A 24,567-nucleotide genomic window follows, 5' to 3' on the forward strand; every position below is an offset into this window, starting at 1 on the left:
GAAGAAATAAACCAAGGGCGAGACGCACTCAATACTCGGGCAACACCTATTCTCGACAGAGATCATGTCAGCCACACTCCCATCCAGGTTCAGGTTACCCACCTTCGAACTCTACAATGGTACCACAGACCCTAATGACCACATCAACTATTTCAATGTGGTGGATCAGACGTGGTCTCCTGCAGAGCATTCCCTGCATCCCTCAAGGGTGCAGCGACTTCCTGGTTCTCCAGACTATGACCAAAGTCGATAGGGTCGTTTATAGAACTGTGCGAGCAATTTGTTACCCTCTTCCAGAGCAGCGTTAAGCAGAAAAAGACCATGGTCAATCTATTGAACATGGTACAGAACCCTGGGGAGTCTCTCAGGGAGTATGTCAGCAGGTTCACCAAGGAATCCTTAGAGGTTCGAGACTTGGACTACCAGACCCAACATGCAGCTTTGGTAGGAGGCATCAGAGACCTGGACTTGAATAAGGACCTGGCACGTCATGAGACCAGGACTATAAAGGAGCTCCTGGAGCGATGCAATGAGTTCGCTAATATGGCCGAAGTACTGCAGGCTAGGAAGAAGGTGATCGAGGCCAAGCCACAAGATAATAAGAGGTCAGCACCAGATGACCGTAAAGAGAGTAAGAGTTTGAGGACTGAAGGTCTACAGGAGAAGGGTGACAGCCTATCAGGAAGAACTAACCACTATCCAGAGAGAAGTGATAGGGCAAGCAGTCTTGAGTTCACACCGCTGAACACCACCAGGTCTCAGATCCTCATGCAAATTTAAGACCGTGACCTACTCCGTTGGCCACGACCCATGCTAGTAGGACCTGAGAAGCGTAACCCCAATAAGTACTATCTCTTCCACAAGGAGAATGGACATGATACAGAAGACTGCTATCAACTGAAGAGGGAGATAGAATAACTTGTAAGAGCAGGAAGCTTGAACAAATACGTGAAGGGGAGACGTGATGGCCATTCGGGTCAGAGGTTGCGATCGAGAAAGAGAACACAGAAGGGAAGAAAGAAGGACAGATCGAGAGAGAGACCGCCCAGAGGAGCGAAGGGATGCAGCAGAGCCTAGTGGCACAAAGGGAGCCCCCATCCTCACCATACTTGGAGGATCGGGGAAAGAGTCCACTAGGAAGGCCAAAGCCTATACCAGGTTCATGGGAGTAGCGGAGAGGCCAAGCAAGGTAGCCAAGTCCGAGACAGTGATCTCCTTCTCAGATGAAGACTTGGAAGGACTAAGCTTCCCACATGAGGATGCCCTGGTGATGCAGGTGGAGGTAGCCAACTGACCTATATACAGGGTGCTGATAGACACAGGAGCATTAGTAGATGTACTCTCCCTGGAAGTTTACCGACAGTTCTGGTTCGGAGACGATCAACTCAAGCTAGAGCCAACCTACCTCCATGGATTCTCGGGTGCCACCGACTCCATCAGAGGTACCATAGAGCTACCCATCACCTTCAGAGTACATCCTCACCAAGTGACTATCATGGTGAACTTTATGGTCGTCAAGTCCGTGGTGTTATTCAACGGCCTCCTAAGGCGACCATCCCTGATAGCCCTTAGGGGAGTCGTGTCTCCACTCTACCTAAAGAAGAAGTTCCCCACTGACAATGGGGTAGGTGAAGTCCGAGGAGATTAGAAGAAAGCAAGGGAGTGCTATTCATCAAGAAAAATAATGGTAACACCCGTGGGATGGCACTCTGCATAGAGAACTTGGTCAACAACTAGAGAGATGAACTGACAGAAAGAAGAGGAAGGCCAGTAGAGGATCTCGTCCCATGGCCACTTAGCAAGGATGACCCCTCCAAGGTCGTACAGGTTGGCTCACTATTGAGCAACGAGCAGAAGGATGAGTTTGGACGTCTACTCCAAGCAAACAAGGATGCCTTTGCTTGGTCGACCTCTGACATGCTAGGCATACCACAGTCCATAGCAGAGCACCGGCTACATGTCGATCCAACCAGGAAACCCATCCAACAAAAGCGGCGTAACTTTGCCCTTGCCTGACAAGCAGCTATCAAAGAAGAGGTCGAGAAGTTAAGCCTATCGGGGTTCATCAGAGAAGAAAAGTTCCCTACCTGGCTTGCCAATGTAGTCATAGTACCCAAGCCCAATGGAAAGTGGAGAATGTGCGTCCACTACACCGACTTGAATAAGGCATGCCCAAAGGATGAGTACCCGTTGCCCAGGATAGACCTATTGATCGATGCTACTGCAGGCTATGAGATGCTAAGTCACCTACCAAAGGATGGTCATTAAGATGTTCGAGGAATAGATCGGGTGTAACATGGAGGTGTACGTGGATGACATGCTCGTGAAAAGCGTCCATGCCCACCAACACCTATCCGACCTGGAGGAAGCATTTGCAGTACTGAGAAGGAACCAGATGAGGCTAAACCCCGTGAAGTGTGCTTTCGACGTAACGTCAGGAAAATTCTTAGGGTTCATGGTCTCAGTACGCGGAATAGAAGCCAACCCATCCAAGATCAAGGCCATCCAAGAGATGGCGCCCCCTCAGACGGTCAGAGAAGTGCAAAGGCTGAATGGAAGGGTTGCAGCCCTTTCACGATTCGTGTCATGATCAGGAGACAAGTGCTTACCATTCTTCAAGACGTTGAAGAATCTCTGAAGTCCAAAAGACTTTGCATGGACAGAGGAGTGCTAGAAGGCCTTTGAAGAACTAAAGAAGTACCTGGAGAGCCCACCGCTTTTTGGGCTACCAGAGCCCAATAAAGAGCTACAGGTCTACCTAGCTACCACCCCAGTCGCCGTAAGCGCTATTGTAGACACTAATTTTTGTCACTCCCTGATTGGCAATGATGACAACTAGACATGGACGAAGAGCGACGCTCCTCACTGAGATCTAAGAACCCATTAGAGCCCATTTCAGGCCCAAAAACAAAGGGAAAAAGGCACTGCGCTCCCACGGCGCAGTGGGGCTCCTTCCCACCGCACCGCGGAGACATGTACTTGATTTCCACGGTGCCATGAGGGGGTGTGACATCAGCTTGCTGACGTCACCCACGGTGCCGTGGAAAAGTTCCCCACGACGCCGTGGACGTGGAGGATTTATTTGGCCAGGAGAGAGAAGGGGCCCCTCCCTATAAATAGGAGGGTCCCCCTCCCTCATTTCCTAAGGATTTTTGGGTAGAGAGACCCTCCCCAAGAGATTTCAACCCCTCTTTTCTCCATTTTCACCCTCCTTTCTCCCCTTTTTCTTATGAGAGTGTGAGTGAGTGAAGCCCTCTTTGGTGCGGATAGATCCTTTGATTATCCCTCCAAGCATAGAGCATTTCCACTCCTAGGCTTTGTTATCCCATCAGTGTACGGTTAACAGTCAAAACCCCTTTATTATAGACATTATTCTATCTGTTTGCTCCCCACCAAATCACTTGAAAGAGCAGTTGCTCTGCCTAGAAGGAATCGGCATCAGCCCATTCGTCCATCTCCCCTGAGCCGAGGGAATATAACTGTACAAGTATAATTACTGCATTCTCATCGTTTTAATGTAGTCCTTTCGTATTTCATCGTTTAGTATACATTTTTCATATATGTAATGTAGTTTATTATGTTCTAATTTATTTTACAACGTATGAATGTAGTTCATAATATCCCCCATCCCCATAATAAAAGAGAGAACATTCGTTCTTATGTAGCATCTAATACAGAGAGACCGGCTTCAGCCGGGTGAGGTGGGTGCCTAACACCTTCCCACACTTGTAACTTGACCCCTTACCCGAACCTCTGGTCAGACCATATGGAGTCACGTAGCCCAATTCCATTCACAACGGATAGGGCTACACTTAATGGGTCCTAGGCCCTAACCCTAGGTGGTGACTTCACATTATGTTAGCATATTTTAATGCATGATCCCAATCCCCATTTATCAATATTATACATTGACAATATTATCCATACCAATACAATACGGTCACCAAGAAAGCTGCGGAAACCTCATCAGAGCCCAAGGACCATGGTACTTACAGCCGTGCTGTTGAAAGAAGAGGGTAAGGTCCAGAGACCCATCTACTATGTCAGCCATGTTTTGATCGATGCAGAGACTAGGTACACAAGAATTGAGAAGGTGGCTTATGCACTAGTGATCGCAGCTAGGAAGCTAAGACCATATTTTTAGGCCCACACTATCACAGTACTCACCAACCTACCACTAAAGAAGGTACTCCATAAGCCAGATGTCTTCGGATGACTGATAGCCTGGGCGGTAGAGTTGAGTGAGCATGACATCAGATTCCAACCACGGGTGGCCATCAAAGGCCAAGCTTTGGAGGACTTCGTCACTGAATGCACCCTATTCGAGGTCGAACCAGAAGCAGAACCAGAGGAGCATGATCGAGGATCATGGGAGATGTTCGTAGATGGCTCGAGCAATGTAGCAGGAAGTTGGGCTGGCTTCATACTCACCAGCCCTGAGGGATTTTGAATCTAGTATACTCTCTGATTCACCTTCCAAGCATCCAATAATGAAGCAGAGTACGAAGCACTACTAGCTGGACTCCGGGTAGCCAAGGCCACCTAAGTAACACACCTATCAGTTCAGAGTGACTCCCAGCTTGTAGTGAACCAGGTGAATGGAGAGTATGAGGCAAAGGACGAGCGAATGGCATCATACCTAACACGCGCCCAAGCATTGATCGAGGGGCTCATGAAGTTCGAGATGGTTTGAGTCCTCAGGATCGAGAATGCCACCGTCGATGCCCTATCAAAGCTAGCCAATGACGAGCTCCGAAACTTGGCTAGTGCAGTCTACATTGAGATCTTGTATGAGCCAACGTATAAGGAGAAACAGGTCAATGAGATCGAGGAAGGGCCTAGCTGGATGGACCCTATACTCAACTGCCTATAAAATGACGTTTTACCAGAAGACAAGGTTGAGGCAAGGAAGATAAGGATGAGAGCTACAAAGTACACCATCTTTGATGGAGTACTATACAAGAGGGGGTCATAGCACCACTACTCCAGTGTCTAGGACCCAGGGAGCCGAGTATGCCCTGGCAGAGGTCCATGAGGGGATTTGCAGAAGCCACATAGGGGGACGAGCCCTAGCCTACAAAGTCCTCCGCCAGGGGCTCTACTAGCAACGAATGTAAGAAGAAGCCATACAGTATGCCAAGAAGTGCGAGCAATGTTAGTTGTTTGTCCCAGTACCCTATCTACCCGCCACCAAACTGACATCAATCCTCAACCCCATCCCCTTTGCCATTTGGGGGGGTGGACATCCTAGGCGATTTCACTACAGCATCAGGGAATAGGAAGTACCTAGTCGTCGCTATAGACTACTTCACCAAATGGGTCGAGGCTAAGCTACTGGCCAAAATAACAGAGAATGAAATGGAGAAGTTTGTCTACAACGATGTCATCTACAGGTTCAGGGTGCCAAAGATCCTAGTCTCAGACAACGGCAAGCAATTCAACAACCCCAAATTCAGAGCATTCTGTCAGAGCTACAACATTGACTATCGGCCTATCTCGGTAGCATACCCATAGGCCAATGGTCAGGTGGAGGTGACCAACAGAATATTGCTAGAAGGGGTAAAGAAAAGGCTAGAAGGAGCCAAGGGAAAGTAGGTCGAGGAGCTACCAAGCGTCCTGTGGGCGTACCGAACCATAGTAAGGACACCCACAGGAGAAAGCCCATTTCACCTAGCATACGGTACGGAGGCACTAGCACCAGTAGAGGTCCTCGCCATGTCCCACAGAGTACTACATTGCACCTATGTCGATGGACTATGGGTGAACCTAGACTTCATAGACGAGGTCCGAGAGAAGGCACTCCTAAGGAACGTAGCATACCTGCAACGCACTGCCAAGTACTACAATGCCAGAGTGAGAGAGAGGCTATTCCACTAGGGAGACCTAGTCCTAAGGAGGGCAAGTGTATCGCAACCACAAAAGGAAGGAAAGTTGTCAGCCAACTGGGAAGGGCCATACATAGTTTCCAAGCAAATACGTTCAGGGACCTACCACTTGAAAACTTTGGGGGTAAGAAGGTAGACCGTACTGGAACTCAGAACACTTGAAGAAGTACTACCAGTAAAAGTAGCGAGTAGTAGTAGAAGCAGACGCACCACCAAGAAGAGTAGTAGTAGCGATGCTTGATGCAGTCGGTCTGTCGCCATGGTACATAGTAGGTTGTTTCAAGGATAATTTAAAACTTTTATTTGAAGTAAATAGTTGATTTCAGGTATACTCGTCTACTTCTACTACTCAATCAAATCACTTCCACAGCACCAAGGTCTGTCGACCACCAAGGTCTGTTGACCACCAAGGTCTATAGACCACCAAGTCTCAATGCCACCTAGGTCCGTTGACCACCAAGGTCCGTAGACCACTAAGGCTCAATGCCACCAAGGTCCGTAGACCACCAAGGTCTGTCGACCACCAAGGCTCAATGCCACCAAGGTCCGTAGACCACCAAGGTCCATTGACCACCAAGGTTCGCAAACCACCAAGGCTCAATGCCACCAAGGTCCGTAGACCACAAAGGTTCATAGACCACCAAGGTCCGTTCACCACCAAGGTACGTAGACTACCAAGGCTCAATGCCACAAAGGTCCATAGACCACGAAGGGCTTAAAGCCACCAAGGCTCAATGCCACCAAGCTCCGTCGATCGCCAAGGTTCCTAGACCATCGAAGCAACATGACATACACACTGCAAAGAAGGTAAAAGGTTAACTACACCCAATCAGAAAAGAGGTCACAACTATTACCACTTAAAGTTTGGAATCCAAAAGTTCAACGTCTGGAACACCTATAAAATCAAGGAGCATCTGATGGAGGAGTCACATTCGACCCTGTAAGGGACATCATATCGACCTTAGGAAGGTGAACAACGCCCTTCTCTGGCAAGACCGCACCCTCCTCTGGCACCACGGCACCATCCTCATGAGAGACACGAGTCACCACCGCGGTTGCAGGTAGCAGCGCAGTGACCTCCAAGAACCCCGAGAAGTCATAATTGGGGGTCTTCTCTAGAATACAAACTGCTAAGTCCCGGATGCCTGCATCATATATCTCCTGGTTGTACTTATAGAAGTACGCAATGAGCTCAAGGGACTGCTGGTACGCTGCCACCGTTCGCTCACCAGCCTCAGACACCTCAACCTCATGACTCTGCCATAAGGCACGAAGCTCCTCCTCCAAGGTACGAACTCTAGTCGAGCTCTGGGCTGTCGTAGCGGACGCCACCCTAGGCTCCTCAGCCCTACTCCTCTCACGAGCCATGGCCTCCTCCCAGGCAATCTTGTGCCCCTGAAGCTCTGTCTCCAGGCCCTGTAACTTGCGGTTCAATTGGATCTCCCAGAAAGCAGAGCTCTCAAAGCGAAGCACTACCTCCGTGGCACGATGCTAGACCGGTAATCAACACAACCATTAAGAAACATCCCAGGTACAAGAAAAGCAACACAACAAGCAAAGAATCGAGAAGCATGACTCACAGAAGCCATATCCTGATAGAGGGTTTGTGCCAAGAATGTGTCACTAAACCCCTATATGGTCGAACGCTAGGCGAAAAGCCTTCCCATATCCAGCCACTCCTAGGACACACCGTGGCTGGTCAATGTCGCTCCCTCCTGAAGGTCCCAAGGAAGCACCAAATGGGATGAGGTCGGCGGATCAGCAGTCATGCCAACAGACCCCTTTGCCTCTGGAAGGGGGTGGAGCAGAAGACCCAGGAGTAGCGGTGATAGGAGGTGACCGTGGGAGGATGACATGCAGCCCAGTCCTCACTGAACTAGGAGGGTCCAAACCCCCCTTCCGCTTGATCCCAATGACCACATAAGGAGAAGAAGTAGGAACTGGAGAAATGACACCAGAAGAACCATCCCCAAGGGGAGCAATTTGAGTACGTCTCTTTCGCAGGTTAGACCGGAAGACACTGAGATCTGGTCGTATGTTCCCTGCACAACGATACCCAATCAAGAACACAAGACAAGTCAGATAACAGGTACATTAGAAGAAAAATACCAATGCAAACATCAAATACTAAGAAACCAAAGATCTTACCGGGATTCAGCTTTCAAAGACATAGGAAAGCCTCGGAATCCTACTCACGGACATCAAACGGATCACATCCCTGACATCGCTAGAGGGAGTCGCGCTCAAAGTCGCTCAACTCAAGAGAGTGGTTCACCCCCTTGATATCAATGGCCTTTCAGGTAGACCGCAGTGCACATCGAGGGACCATGGCAAAAAAGAAGTGGTCCCTCTAGTACTTCACCGAGCTAGTGATCCCCACAAGAGGATCGAGCGTGGCAAGAGACCCCCTAGGGAGGCGACTGGTGAAGTGGTAGCACCCACCTTCCGCCTTCTTCAACACGTAGGAGTACGAGAACAGGGGAACGGTAGCAGCACGCCCTATCCGGGCAAAGAACATATAGAAACCCAGGATGACCCGCCAAGAGTTGGACAACACCTGTCCAGGGGTGAGACGCCAAAGCTCCAACACCAACTCCACAAAATGGGAGACAAGGAAGCAAAAACCATGGGTGAAGAAAATACGGTAGAGGCATACCTCATCCGCCCGATGGGTGAAAGCCCGATCATCGGGTCTGGGGACATGAAGCACGATCTCAGAAGGAATATGGAACTCTCGGTGAAGCGACGCCATGTTCGAGGTGGTCATGATACTAGGGATTTGAGCCAACTTAATCCTAAGATCCCCGACAGAAGTAGAAGCCCTGGAGACTCTGCGACCCCTACTAGGGGCGGGGTCTCTAGAGACCTCCTCCTCCTCGTCACTAGTAGCAGGGGAGGACAACGAGGGAGAAGTGTCCACGGGGGAAGACGACCCCATAGAGGACTCCCCAGAAGACCCAACCACAATAGTAGTAGGATCAGAGTCGCTAGATGACGACATGAACAGACAATGAAGCAGGCTAGCTACTTACTCAGAATGACGGTCTCCCAAAGTCAAGCAACATACGCAAGATGAGGGAGGCCAACCTGCAACTATTAACATGCAAACCCATCAGGAAGGGCACCACAAAAAAAAGAAAAAGAAAAAGAAAAGGAGAACAAAGAGGAGAAGAAAGGGAACACATAAGGCGCAGTCGAGGCCTGGCACGGACAGTGAATGGGCATCAATCGAGTAGCAGGCGCAGACCGTGATGGATGGGCATCAATTGAGAACCGGCGTGGACCCCAAACGGGTGCCGATCGAAATAGGTGCTGACCCGGAGGGTATCGATCTAGATCAAGTGACGGGCGTGGACCGCGGCGGATGGGCACCGATCAAAATAGACTCAGACCCGGACGTGCGTCAATCGAGATCGAGCAACGGGTACGAACCACAGCAGCGGATGTCGATCGAGCACAGACGCCGAATCGTAGATGGACGTCAACCAAGAACAGGCGCAGACCCCGGACGGGCGCCGATCGAAATAGGCACAAACCGCTAGGCGTCGATCGAACTTAGGGGCTGGAACGGGAGTCAATTGAACACAGGCGCAGACTGTGATGGGCGTCGATCAGTGATGGGCGTGGACCACGGATAGGTGTCGATTAGCAACGGGAGTGAACCACGATGGGGGTGTCGATCGACAACGGGCACGGACCGAAGGCCGGATGAGTGACGATCGAGCAAGGGTGTAGACCGAGGCAAGCTAGGCACAAACCAACAGGCACAACTACAAGTGCAAGGAAAAGGCCAAGCACCAAGCCCTGCAAGCTATCAAATGAACTCAAGCCCAATGGCTGGGGGAAGCCAAGGGACAACAAGCAAGAAACAAAGAGATGGCACACAACTCCTTGGCCACCCAAAAGAAAACACCTTGGGGGCAACAAAAGGTGAAGACTAAGTGCAAAGCAAAAGGGGAAGATGCAAAAAATCAAGAGGTGAAAAAGCAAGAGAGAGAGGAAGAGAAATGAGAATGAAGAGAAAGACAAGAGCATATATCTACAAAAAAGAAAAAGAAGAGATAAAAGACAAAAAGATGGGAGAGGAGAGGTTTGAACCCACAACCTCTTCCTCACCAAATAATCTGTAGGCACACCCTCCGAGAAGAGATTATTTTCCATGAGCCCCTTAATTGGTACAGAAATGCAGAGGATACTCTCTTGAGCACTCCGTTCCAAGAGAGTGGGGAGCAAATGAAAAATCCAAAATCACCCTGACCAATCAGGGACTGCCACGTGTCCTAGCCCAAGAAGGAGGGCCAGCTCAGGTCCAGAACCAAACAGGCAAACCAAGGAAAGAGTTTACCCAAACCGGACACAGGCATGGACCACAGACCCCGGGCGCGGACCGCATGACCCCAGCCGCGGATCTGCCCTGGGCACGGATCGGACTGCCTGGGCATGAACTGAAGACCCCAAGCGCAGACTGAAGACCTCGGGCCACGGATCTCCTTGAGCCCAGTCATCTCTGGGCACGGTCTCCCAGGGACACCACGATGACCACACGGCGATGACCACCACCATCAACAGGACAGGTCACATCGCAAAGGACTCTAGGCCACCGCCTATCAGTCACATAATCTAAACGGACTCATACACTGGGAACCTCATCTCCTATGTAGATAGGTTTATCCACTAAGGAAACCTAGTCTATCATAACACTACACGGGAAGAGAACTATCAAGTCTATCGGGATACTATGTCTCACAGGAAGACAACTATCAAGTCTATCAGGACACTACGTCTCACGGGAAGACAACCAATCAAGGATGAATCCTGCTACTCAGGGACTCTAGCAACTATGAAGACTACTCACCATCAACCAAGACTCTCCACATCACCATGCTTTACTATAAAAGGAAAGGTACTCAACCCCATCGGGGGACATCTTAACTCATCTTGAATACTATTATTCGTCTGTTTGCTCAGGAGATCTGACTTTGGCATCAGAGAGTCCTAGGCCGGAACCACACCGGTTCTCTTCTTTGTCACCCCCTGGTCCTTTTGCAGGTTATGGCACCCGAAGGACCGCCTGATGATTTCTTGACGCAACAACATGATTAGAAGATCTAGCTCTGCAGAGTACAATACTTCATCATGCATAGTACAAACAAAAGGGGCAGAGCCATGGAATATCAATTGTGCATGCAATAAACAATCATTTCTCAGTCTTATACATGGTTCTCTTACAATTAGCCATCAGAGGAAACTTACAAGCCTAGATGGAATATACCCATGATCAACTTACTCTATTTTACACGATCCATCTCTAAGGAGGTTGGATCCATACGTTTCGAAACCAAATGAACACCAAACCCCCCCCCCCAAAAAAGGTCCCAGTTATGGTTTTGAGCAGTTCAAACAATGATTAAAAAAAATCCATATGGTGTCAAGCAAGAGTAACAAGAATAGTGTTCTTCTTATACAAGAGGAGGAACAAAGGATTGATACATCTAGCAGTTCCATATGGTGTCAAGCAATCATGATTGATACATGTAGCAGTTCCATTGATGGTGGCTAGACAACAAGGTTACTCGATTCACCAAGGTAAGGAGGAGGACCATAGGACATCAAGCAGTTCCTAATTAAGTATTCTTCTTATATTAATCCTTAAACTCTTAGCAAACCTCCTCTAGGCATAAGCCCTTCAAAGGTTTTACCATTGCCTATAAGCCTGTAGGTATGTTAATTAGAGACAATAAATCAAGGGTAACACAGTGAACCACTTAAATGCAAGATATTTGAAACTCATATTTGCCTGTGAGTTTCATCAATTACAATGTCTCTCTAGACTCAAGGTTCTAAACCAATGGTTAGGTGCCATATCCTCTCTTATCTCTCACCATTATAAAATGGTAGGATACCACACAACATTATATTCAAATAATAACATAGGGTGAACTTTCGATAATAGTTGTGTAACATTGTAGACATTCTTGAATTGTTCAGTCCCACAAAGGCATCTGCAAGTGAAAAATTGGCTTCGATAGATAATCCTAACCACTTGAACAATTTCAATGCTGGGTGAACAACAATACAGACAACAAGGCAAAACTTTCTAATTTTTTAACTTGCAGTATTTCTTACTATGTTGATAATATAAATTGATAAGGATTCAAGGTTCAAAATGCACAAATATATACACCACAATCGACTCACCTGGGATTTTAGGGTATGAACTATAGATTCGTTCACCACTGATCCAACTTTCTCTTCTATTTTCCCTGCAAAAATTAAATCCAATAGTTGCTTTATTCCATCTTCATCTTTGGCTGGATAAAATAATTTTTCAATTTAAAAAAAAAAGCTACAACAGATTGTAAGTTTGATCCTTACAGAAATGCCAAAGTTGCAAACTAATGATATGGAGCGGTAACGGTTCCCCTGTTTGACAATTTGGGGATTTTAGGGTTTGGGGTTGAAAACGATGGAGAAATGAGAAAACTTCAGTTAGTGGAATAAGGATATGGAGCAGTAACGGTTCCCCTGTTTAGTGAGAGAGCGAGGGAGAGATACAAAGAGAAAGAGATCTCACATAGAGAGCGAGTGAGAGATAGAGCCATGGTTTTTAGGGTTTCCCTCAACCAGGTCTCGCACAGAGAGCAAGCGAGAGATAGAGAGAGGAAGAGATAGAGTGAGAGAAAGAGAGGGTTTCCATTAGAGTTCGAGCTTACCTCCAAGTTAGAGTTGTAGGTTGAAGAAGGTGCATTGCAGGTTCCTCCCAAACTGTTGAGTGTGAGGTGAGAGGTGTGTGTATCGTGATGAGTATAGTTAAACAAATATAGGAGTTTTTATCGGGCACACATTTGTAATTTTCAACCTAAAAACGACAAAACATGTCCAACATGTTCTGTCAAAAATCTTCCATGCCATATAAATTTGGGTAAAGTACACGTACCCCCCTACAATGCACCCAATATTCCTCGTACCCCCCTAAGCAGCTCAATATTCCACGTACCACCCTTTAATATTCCATGTACCACCCCTGCTTTACACCCCAAATGCCAGATAGGTCCAATCCGTTAAATACCACTGTTAGATGCCAAAATCTTGATCATTTTACCCTTTGATCCATTTTCTTAAATCTAAAAAGACTTAATTACCCTCACTTATTTGTTGCCCTAAACTAATTAAAAATGACCATTTTACTCTTTGTTTTATTTTTATAAATGAAAAGACCTAATTGCCCTCACCTCCACCACCACCACTGCCACTGCCACCACCATCACTGGAGTTTTTGGTACAGGAGCAAAATTGCCAGAGATTTGGATTGGGTCGACTGTCTTAGGGAGAGGGTTTTTTTTTTCGGATTATGAGATGAGGGAGGTATCCACAATGTCTAATAGGGAAGCTGCTAGTCTCTAAAATGGGTTTAGGGTGGGCGGCGGTGGTGGTATCAGTGAGGGTTTGGTTCACGCAACGGCACTGGAATAACCGACCTTGTGATTTGTCTAGAGGATGTCTTCTTGGGTGGTGGGGTTATGAGGATGACGGAGAAATCCCTAATTCGTTTAGTTTGAGATTCACATTTGGGGGTTAAGGGGTTAGCAGAGAAGCTCAGAGAGGCATGTATGGCTGCTGGTGTTGGTGAGTCGATCTTTGGGTATCCCTACTATTTTTGGGGAATCCACCAAAACCGATCAACAGGAAAACACTTGGAAAAAGAGATCAATGGCTTGAAATTTCCTACAACTTTTTCTTTCGCCCCATTAAATTCAAGGCTTGATATCTCAGCCGATTTGAGTCCAAATCACGTGAAATTGTGAAACTCACCATTGTTGGAGAACACATCTACCGGAGCCAATCAACTTTAAAACACACAAAGGAGGATATCTAAACCACCCAAATTTGAGTTTTTCAAAGAACACGCAATCTGAGATAAAATTTCTGTGATTTCTCAATGGCGGTGTTGGTGGAGGAATAGGCAAGGAAGGGGGAATCGGTGGCGGAATTGGTAGAGGTGGAGGAGTTGAAGGTGGTACTGGAGGTGGGGCTTCACAATGGTGATGGTGTTAATGGTGGGTGGCGGCGGTGGTGGTGGTGGTGGTGATGGTGGTGGGTATTTACATTGTAAAAGAAGATAATGATTTGGGGAAGATGAGGGCATTTTGGTCTATTTAAAATTTAGCAAATAGGTCAGGGTAATCAAATAAGTGAGGGAAATTAAGTCTTTTTAGATTTAAGAAAATGGAGCAAAGGGTAAAATGGTCAAAATTTTGGCATCTAACGGTGGTATTTAATGGATTGGACCTATCTGGCATTTGGGGTGTAAAACAGGGGTGGTACGTGGAATATTGAAGGGTGGTACGTGGAATATTGAGCCGCTTAGGGGGGTACAAGGAATATTGAGTGCATTATAGGGGGGTATGTGCACTTTATCCTATAAATTTTGATTTATCCTTCCAAGAACACGTTCTACAAAACACCATTTATCAAGCGTTTTTTAGAGTGCTTTTCCGTTTCTCAGAATGAAAAAACATAAGAAACTGTTTCTTGTAAAATTATCAAGTGGGCTTTTAATGTTTAAAATAACCTCCACCTCCACTTGGGAAAACAACTGAGTAAGAAGGTCCACTTTCCAAGTCTGATTTCCAGCATCAATCAAGTCTTCGACTCTTTGGAAGGGACATGAGACTGGATTCGGGCTTTGCATTGAATGATACCAAAAAGAGCCTTAGACGGCCGTGCTTGTTTTGTCCACGGTAAGAGGGTTTGCCCACAGAAAAAACATAAGAAAAGATGAATACTCTGTTACCAAAAACAAAAAAGAAAAGGTGAAGAATACTTGTCACTTGTCAGCTTTAATGCTTTATATACACTACAAGAAATCAGTGTTTTTGCGATGGGAATTTTCGTGGCAACAGGTTTTTTCTGTCCCAAAAATGCTATTTACGACGGTATAAATCTGTCGCAGAACCGTCGGATGGACTACCGTCGTAATCTTTTACGACGAAAATTATCTATGTGTCGGTTCCGCATGTATATACCACGGCATATTTGTATTGTCGTATAAAGTTACCTATATACGACGGATGGTATTCCGTCGTGTAAAAGGTATTATATACGATAGAATCTCCTTTCCGTGGGATAAAAATATATTAGATAAGACGGATTATGAAATCCATGGTATAAGAGCAACTTATATACGACGAAAATGATTACTGTGGTATATAATAAATTATATGGGACATGCTCCACTTGCCGTTGTTTTAGAACTGCCTTATACACGACGGACATTTATGTTATATACCACGGAAAGGTAGCATCTTTTGCCATGGAAAGAAAATCCCGTCGTAAAAGGTATGCTATTTTAAAAAAAATATATATATTTACAATATATAAATATTCCTACTAATATACATCCTGATTTCAAAATGAAAGAAAAACATTATCATTAATTTGAAGATCAAGAGGCGTTCAACAAGAAACACATCTCCACTAGAGAATTCCTCTCGAACCTTGATTGGATCTCTAGCAAACCCCGAGTATTCTCTGCCAGCTCCTCTGCAAGACCTACTGTGTTGTGGTTCTCATGGCGAGGAAATAGATCCCTGAAAGGCTTCATGAACCGTTGTTTGCCAAAGAGCTCACCTGCTGCAAGGTATATGCGGGTGGAATTGTTGAATCCCATAGCACGCAAGATGAGACCAACATGCACAGATAGAACTATTTAGAACAATGCCTTCATCAAGTTCACCGTGAAGCATTATTAAAACACCGGATTGGCATTTTCAATAGTTGCCTCAATGTTGAATGTTCAAAGAAGAGCAGTCAGCTGTTTATGTTAAGTGTGCAGCTCTCAATTACCTGAACAAATGCTATCTTTTTCTTTGCTGGACTGAGACTTCAGCAAGTTAGACTTCTTTTCATGGAGTAATCTAAACATCTCAGTCCCAAGGGCTTCAGTGGAATCTGTTAGCCCAGAATCTATAACTTTCTCAGTTGTTTCTGACAAGCAGTACCTGTTCTCTATAGCATCTTTGGCATAATAAAGACGCCTCTCATACTGATTTCGGGCCATGAGTTCCACAATTTCCATGGGTATATCATTTGAAGCTGCCTGTTCGGATATCTTATTGGCCACTTGATCACATTGATCCATTGAAAGTTTAGAAGGCTCTTCAACATTAGTAGCATTCCCATAATTACACGCATTAAAGGAATCCTGAAATATGTAAATAAATAGTTCTCTGTAAATACATACATAACAGTTGAGTAGGATTATCTATAGAAGCCCGTCTACAAGATAAAAACCATTAAGCAACAGAGGAGGAAAGAGCAGGAAAAAATAAAGCAAGTTATACACATAAGCTTATATAAATATGCCTATTGCATTGTAACATAAAAATTCTCATCACAGCCATGGTGGCAAGTTGTAAGGGATCACCACAACAGGCCATGTACTATGCTTTGAGCTATTCATCTTAAATGGATTGAATCCATCACTTGCAAGCCCAAGCCTAATATTACGAGCGTCCTCACTAAAATCCGGATAAAGCCTATCGAAGTCCTTCCATGCTTTAGAGTCAGCTGGGTGTCGTAACTTCTGATCATCTACACGTTCTTCATGATGCCATCTCATATCAGATGATAGTTTAGACGACATATATAACCTTTGAAACCTTGGAATCAAAGGGAAATGACGTAATATCTTGACTGGGATCTTCTTATCGTCTGATATATATCTTGATATGCCACATTTGTAACAAGACGTGGCAATTGCTGCCTCATTCCGATACAACATGCAATCGTTGCGGCATGCATCAATCTTCTCGTAATTGAGGCCTAAGTCTTTAATAATCTTTTTGGTTTCATACAAAGACTTTGGTAACGAATTCGGCTCGGGAAATGCTTCTTTCAATAAGTCAAGCAACAATGAGAATGCTTTGTCACTCAACTTGCAGAGACATTTAATATGATAAAGCTGAAGAATGAAAGATAGTTTTGTAAACCTTTCGTTTCCTGGATACAATGGTAAATTTGCATCTTCCATCAACCGTTCATATTTCTTCATTGCTATACTTTCCCGCTCTATATGCACACTTGTGCCACCATCATCAATCCTTTCATCTGCATTTCTTCCCAACATCTCATTTAGCATATTATGTGTAACATCATAGATATCTGATGAGTCAAGTTCCACTGGAGTTTCATGGAGAGGGGTGTGTGAAGATGTTGCTTCCCCATGGTTATTCCAAATTGTATAGTTCCTTAAAAATCCATCACAGACCAGATGTTCAGTCACTTCAGTCCGATTTCCCCAAAGTTGATTTAGGCACTTTACACATGGGCATAAGATCTGAGTCCCACATGCTGCATTAGAAAATGCATAGTCTAGGAATTTGTCGACCTTCTGCATGCATAGTGCAGACAGTCTAAAGGATGGATCCTTTGATCTTTCAATCCAACTCCTAGACATAGTTTTCAGACGTAACTGGTAAAATAAAAAAAAAAATGTTGACACATAATTTCAGCACTCAATGCAGACAAAAATAAGCCCAAAAGAGGGCTGCTTCCAAGTTCAATGCAGTAAATTAAACCCTCTTAGTAATAGCATACAATCAGCAAAAGCAACAGATTATAATCCCCCCAAACTCAGATTAAGTAGAACCCCCACAACCACAAAAGCATGATGCTAACAGTACTTTCTTGAGAAGGGTAAAACAGAGTATAGAGAGGAGAATGTGACCTATGGCTTCCTTCCAACAACCAACAAACCTGGACCAGAATGCCACTAATCCCAAGGATTTCCCACCCTTTACTGAGTCTCACAGCAGCAGTTCCATTGAAACAAAGCAAACTTTCATTCATCAAAAGTGTAGGAAGCTCTTGGTTCTTACAACCTTCAAATAGAACTAAATAAAACTGAGTTTCCTACTAGCAAACTGACATACAGTTATAAAGCTACTAGGAAACTGAAACTAAAAACAAAAAGGAACTCCCCAACGTGGGGGAGTTCTATTACAACTCAATTACTAATTAATAGCTAACAAAAAAAGAACTTAAAACAAGGAAATAACTAGCCCATGGCTTGGACCAGTGCACCCAAGCTGTTAGGACAATTAAAGGCCACTAAAGGTCTGTTTGGCAGATTATAAGAAAGGCCACTCAAGGCCTGTTTATCTTTATGCTTCTTATTGGAGTATGTTTTAAACTACCCTGCATCATGGTGTCTAGGCGTTAGAGGGGAAGAAAAAAGGCTGACACCAACAAGGAGCCCTTCCTGCAATGGGTGCCTGGACTCCTAGCTGTCGCCTAGGTGAAGCCTGGACAACTATGATCCAAACGTAACTTTTGTGAAAAAAGTACCAAAGGTTTGGACTGATTCTAGTCCAGCCCTCTCGGAACCATGCAAAGGTGAGACTTGCTCTAGGTTTTCATCGTCAATTGTTCAGTGATGGTCTGAAGTTCTAGTTACATTGTGACTGTACATGTGCTAGCCCCCTCCAGTTACGTTAAAAAAAAACAGCAACTAGATGTCCATTTATATGATATCCTAATTACTTAACACTGCCATGAAACTTTGATGCTTTGGGATTGTGTGTGGGGTTTGACAAGGTTAGATGTATGGTATAGAAAAAATATTGATCCATTATATGTCTTCCTTTGGACAGCCATTAAAATTTTGATGGTTTGCCTTGGGGGTGAGACAAGTTAGATGGACGGACTAATTTTGGGCAGATCATTTTGCTGCCTCTGGCCTGTTGGTACTGGGTAGATTATATTTGCAATCTATTGGTGGGGTTCTTTTTTATTTGTTTGTTTCGTTTGTGCTCTTGCTTCCGGTGGCTTTCTTGCTTGGATTTTTTTTTTTGGGTATCCTGGTTGATGAATTTTCAATTAGGGCTCTTCTTACGGACAGGTGGTGTTCTTATGATTTTTATATAGATTTTCTTTTTGTACATTTCCTATTAGTGTTTTCCTTTGTGAAAGATATGCTATGGGTTGATGTGTTCTAGTTATTCTTTGCATCCTGGGTGATGAATCTTTCATTATGCTCTTATTACTGATTGGGAGTGCTTTGTTTGCATGTTTCAGGGTCTCACGGGTTTATTGCTGTGAATGTTTCTTCTCAATTAGGCCCTTCTCTTTTTTGAATAAATTTTCTTAAACATTATATATGTTGCTTACAAATTTTGATATAGGAGGCGGAGCTGCTGGTTAACATTAAAGAGCATGTTCTTGTTCCTGAGCATCAGGTGCTTACAAATGAAGAGAAGAAGACCATGCTGGAACGATATACATTGAAAGAAACACAGGTTAGTACTAGCAAGTGTTTACTCTGTTCAAATTCAATTCAAGCAAAGCTCTATTACTAAGTAAACCTTTTTCTACAGTAGCATTGTTTTAAGGACTTATTTTGAATGGGTTCACCTATAAGTTTTATGGCTGTTGTAATGTAGACTAATCCTGAACAAGACAAATCCAGCAAGAGACTAGTACTTAACAGGATCACAATATCACATAACAGAGAATATATAAACTAGAATATGAGAAAGCTTATAACTTAGAACTGGAAAGTCAGAATGGCCAAAAATCTGGTCGAGTGGTCTATTAATGTAGGACAGGATTGAAAGTTCAATTAGTCCCAAAAAAAGGATCTGAAATCTAGGGAATGGTTCAGCTCGATGGGGATATGGCTGGAATGGTTGGGTAGGTTAAGGCAAGGGTCTAGGGTTAGGTATAAGGTGAGGGAAAAGATCTGAGAGTAGGAAATTCAAGGGTTTAAACAAAATCAAATCTGCAGCAAGGTTTATCCTCTGCCGATTTCAGATTAGGTTAAGAAGCTGGGTTTTGAAGGGTTTTTTGGGAGAATTCTTGTAGCAGTCAATCTGGGGCAGATGGAGCTGAAACAAGGATCGATTGGGGTCCTTAGGATGGGGGAGATGTGCTCAAAATATGGGAGAGAAGTGATGGCTGGATTGGTCAGGAGAAGGGGCTGCTGGAATTAGAAAGTAACACAAAATAGGCTCAAACCAGGGCACAGGAGCAAGGGGGCAGCAGTAAATTAAGGTGTCTCGGTTGATGAAGAAGAGTCTTCCAATGTCTAGATAGCTTGTAGGGGATGAAGAATAGCAGGAAAGAGTGACCTCCTGGGCTTCCCACCGCAAGGAGTCAGCCAGTTCATACACCAGCTCCTTCCTCCATGGATCAAACACCAAGGAATATACTTCAGCAGAAGTAAATAAGCTTGACGGAATCAAAATTGTGGGCTTCTTGCCCTCCTGGGTTGTTTTTATAAACTTCATTAAAACAAAATAGTAAGGACTCAAAATTAGAAAGTTCCAAAAATTAGAAACTGCCAACTTTGGCCTTTTACTTGGGTTACAAAACACAATTAGTTTCTAGACTGATGTGACCTACTACTTGTTGACAATGTACTAACTATTAAAATAGAAACTAACTACTTACAATGAAAATAGAAATTAACTACAAATAATGAAAATAGAAAGTAGATATTCCTAGTTAGAGAACATCAGCCAGCTAAGAGGTAAAACGAAGAAGTTGAAGATGGAGGAAACCACACTGAATTTCCAGATTTTTTTGACATTCTTTCCTCAGTTTCTTTTTCTCTCAAGCGGTTCCACTCTTTCTCTATATTGATTTCTCCAGTCGAATCCTTGCGATCTGCCATCTCCCACGTTGGAATCTGAACTTTATTGGAGCCCACCAATTTTGGTTGATTAAATTTTACGTTTTCTATGTTTCCAATACTGCATATACTTTCATGTGCTTTCTATTTTCAAGAATTTCCTATTGGGTTCTGATTCCTTACCTAGAACCACTAGACCTATCATCTTCATTCACGATATTTCAACAAGAATATGCCCATGAATTCCTGCAATATTTGCTGGATTGAATCGACCTCTGCTGTTCATATTAGCAATTTTGAGTCATTAGAGCTTGTATTAAGATAAGGAAATCCTTTTGAGAAAATTATGCAATCTAATTATTCATGATTTGTAGGTAATTATAGTTGGAGAAGAGGGTGTGCTTTCTCAGAAGATATACTTTCAATTTTATTCAAGGCAGGGTTTGCCCTGGTTTTCAACTTTAATGGAAACAAAAAATAAATGTATGGATGCAAGCAGGGGTGCTAGTTCCCCCAAGTTTGTTCAGATGATGTGGACAGAATGTGTGCCACATTTCCTCTTAAAGTAAGTCCATCCATTGTTTTTTTTTGGTTAAGAAGTAAGTACATCCATTGTTGAAGATGAAGGTAGAGTGGATGTAGACTAGAGGGAATCAGCTCTGTATGTGTGCCTTTGAAAGTTGAAGAATTGGGAAATGATGACCAAATTGATGAAGCTAGGATTGATGCTTCGACACCAAGTATTGTATCTCCTACCGAAGCAAGTAATGGCAATGATAAGGTTGAAGAACCTAAATCTGATCCACAAAGATCATGGTTACATCTCCTCTAGAAGAAAGTAATTGCAGTAATGAGGTTCATGAAACCAGAAATGATGTTAGTGTCCTCAAACACCACCGAGATCTCCGAGCCTAGATCTTTACTCTGAAGAACCTCCTAGTTGAGACATCCCACTATCTATGTTTTTCTATAAAATTGCTTTTATTGTTTGTGTTTGTATTTCAGGTAATAGCCTCTCCAATCTCCATGAAGTGGGGGTATGGCTGCTTACATTATGACCTTACATAGAACCGAAGCGACGGAAACCTCTTGCATGGGTAGGACCTTTTCTTTATTATCTGAATTTGTATTTGTGGAAAAGCAAACCTAACGCCTGAGATGATGTGCATTTGGCAGAATTGACTTATAGCATTCGGCAGGACCATTTGAGAATTAAGAATGCAGCTAAGAGAACATCAGGTAGCAAAGCCCTGGAGGACTGGAAGAAAAAGGAAGCATGCAAACTTACAAGGAGCGGATTGAGCTCCTATCCAGCCAGGCCAGCACGCCCAGGGAGTATCCAACCATTAAGCTGTGCCGCACATATCCCTAGGTGTACTCTAAGATGTGTGCAGCACAGCCCAACCCTTGGATGCCTCCTGGGCACTCCCTGGGCGCTGAGCTCCCTAGAGAGGAGCCGGATCCCAAGTTCATGCGGAAGTCAATTAATAAAAGCAGTATTTGGTTCTCATAATGAAGGCTCTTTGAATAGGAAGAAAAGGCGAAGAATGTCAGATTGAAGCGACAAGAATCAATATAGGGGAGCTGGCTCTCGAGCAATGCTTATGGGAAGCTCAGCTGGTTCTCACAGCAATTGTTTTTTTATTACCATCGAGTGTATGTAAATTTTGGTTTGAGTCATTAAAAATATTCCCCCTAAGATCAAAATTCCATTCTTCTTCCTCCTTTTAGTTGTAGATATGTACTTTTCTATTGTCTGCTTGACTGGTTGGGTGTTTCTGGATGAGGACTGGTGTTTGTTTGGTTGCTCAGTCGTTCAATATGTTGGATTTCAAGTTCGCATTTTTTCGTGTACTAATATTCTAATGGTCATATCTGGAGTTTGGACAATTTTTAGTTAGGTTTTGGAAGGTAGCAGTGTTGTCTCACATTGGGCTTCCTTCTTTCTGAGAAAACAAAAATTCCTGAATTTGAATCTGGGATATGTATCTATGAAGTGCTAATGAGAAGTTTTCCATTTGCGTTCTACTTTTTCCTGCTATGCTAATTCAAAGAGTAATATCAAAACAATATTTTTTGCTTAAAATGAATGCATTGGTTCATCAAACAGAATATCCCAATATTTGGATTCAAATCTTTATGCACCTTGCCCATGACATCACCAGTAAATGGATGAAACCACGAGGGCCAAACATATTTAGTTGTTTCCATAAAAAATCAAATCCCTAGAAGAGAGTGCATCACACAGACCAAACGATCCTAAAATTGATATGATTTCCAGATATCCTAAAGACTCAAAGACATGATCGCCTGTCTGGAAAGAAGGATGGTAACTTCTCTATTGGTGTGATTCCTAGTACAATCAGATTGCATATTTATTGATGCAACCAGGTTATCCTCAATATACAATTAGAAACAATTTGCACATTTGTTAACAAAAAATGATAATGATCAGTTGATGATTTTGTGACCTTGACATGGTAAAATTTGAAGAGCTCTACCTGGGTCTGTACGATCTTAGAATGTCAAAGTTCCCACTTTACACAAATCGAACTCTGCCCAGAACTTCAGCTGCGGAAAAATGTGACCTGCGATCAATAAATCTAAAATAGATATCAGCGTTCTATGCAAAACATTCTCCAAATTGAAAGAATCGAGAGAGAGTGAGAGACAGAGGTAACTTGGATTAGGGTTTTAAGCGTCTAGCGGATGACTTCCAATCAAAGAGATGAACAAGAGAAAACTGTGAGATAAACAGGATAAGGGCGAGAGAGATGAGAGGGGAATTCGTAACCGAGTGGGATTAGTGAGAGATTGAGGGCAAGAGAGATTAAACAGTGGGCAACAGATATGAGAGGATCGGTGAGAGATTGAGGGCGAGAGGGATTAGTGAGAGATTGAGGGCGAGAGAGATGGAGCATGTGTTCGTACATGGCGAGAGTGAGAGAGATTCATGAGTCGATATTGACTTCTACGCGGGAACTGGAAAAATAAAAAACACAGCGGGAAAACAAAATTAAAAAAAGGAAAAATTGTTTAGGGGTGGAAAACTAATACGATGGATCGAGTAATTACCGTGCCATTTATAAACTTAATACGATGGGCCAATTATTCCGTTGTTTTAAGAGAAATGTACATGACTATTTACCATGGAATTATTTTACCGTGTTAAACTATAAATTCTTACTGTCATGAATGCTACTTTTAACCATGGAATTTAATTTCAGTGGTAATAATATAAATATTCACCACGGTACCATGAATTCCATCACTACGAAATTTGTAACCACGAAAATATAGTAGTGTCAGGAAAGATGGGAAATGTAACCATGGAATTATATTTTTGTTATAAATAACACTTATTAGGATGGAAAAAAAATTCCATAGTAAAAATTCTGTAGTAAATGACCCTTTTTCTTGTAGTGATAGAGTGTTTTCCAATGGAAAAATAATTCTGTACAACCAAATAGTCTTAATAAAAGCAAAAGGGTTAATTTTCCAAAAGGTATTACCATTATTGAGGCTCCATTAACAAACCCTGCAATCAAAATATCTAAGAAGCAGAGACAAGGCGGTTCTAGTTCCATTCAATTCCCTTTAACAACTCATCATTGCTTTCGAAGCCACGATCGTACTGCGGCGATTCCAGGAAATTTTTGATGGCCTAAGAAGCAGAAGCGATCCCCACAGAGAATTGAAGCTCGTCTCCGCTCCAAATAACCACGATGATGTTAACCTAAAACAGGAGCACCTTGACACTGACGCTCTTCAATTTGGTGAGCTTAACTTTGGAGATATAGCCTGTGATGGTGGACTGGTATCTGAGTTGACAGCAACCGTTCAGAGAGAAGCTGCAGCTTCCATTCAAATTAGTGGTGAATTTCCCAGTTGATCTATCCAATTCATACCCAACGACCGATTTTGGCAAAATCCCAACTGGGAAATCATAATGTTGAAGGACTTCGTAAGTTGTTAGTGTGTCATAGTCAGCCATTAATAGTGCAAGGGACGAAGTTAAGCAAAGTAGAATTAGACATATAAATGTTGACA

The 24,567-nt window shown here is 43.8% G+C and overlaps 1 long non-coding RNA gene across 1 annotated transcript; it reads left to right on the top strand.

Moving 5' to 3' along the window:
* Window positions 1-18,524: 18,524 nt before the first annotated feature.
* Window positions 18,525-19,174, top strand: LOC122669406. The gene is made up of 2 exons (XR_006334008.1): window positions 18,525-18,786; window positions 19,070-19,174. It is a non-coding gene; the product is annotated as an uncharacterized LOC122669406 (long non-coding RNA).
* The last annotated feature ends 5,393 nt before the right edge of the window (window positions 19,175-24,567 follow it).

This window comes from Telopea speciosissima, chromosome 7 (assembly GCF_018873765.1).
Source record: "Telopea speciosissima isolate NSW1024214 ecotype Mountain lineage chromosome 7, Tspe_v1, whole genome shotgun sequence".
Classification (NCBI taxonomy): domain Eukaryota; kingdom Viridiplantae; phylum Streptophyta; class Magnoliopsida; order Proteales; family Proteaceae; genus Telopea; species Telopea speciosissima.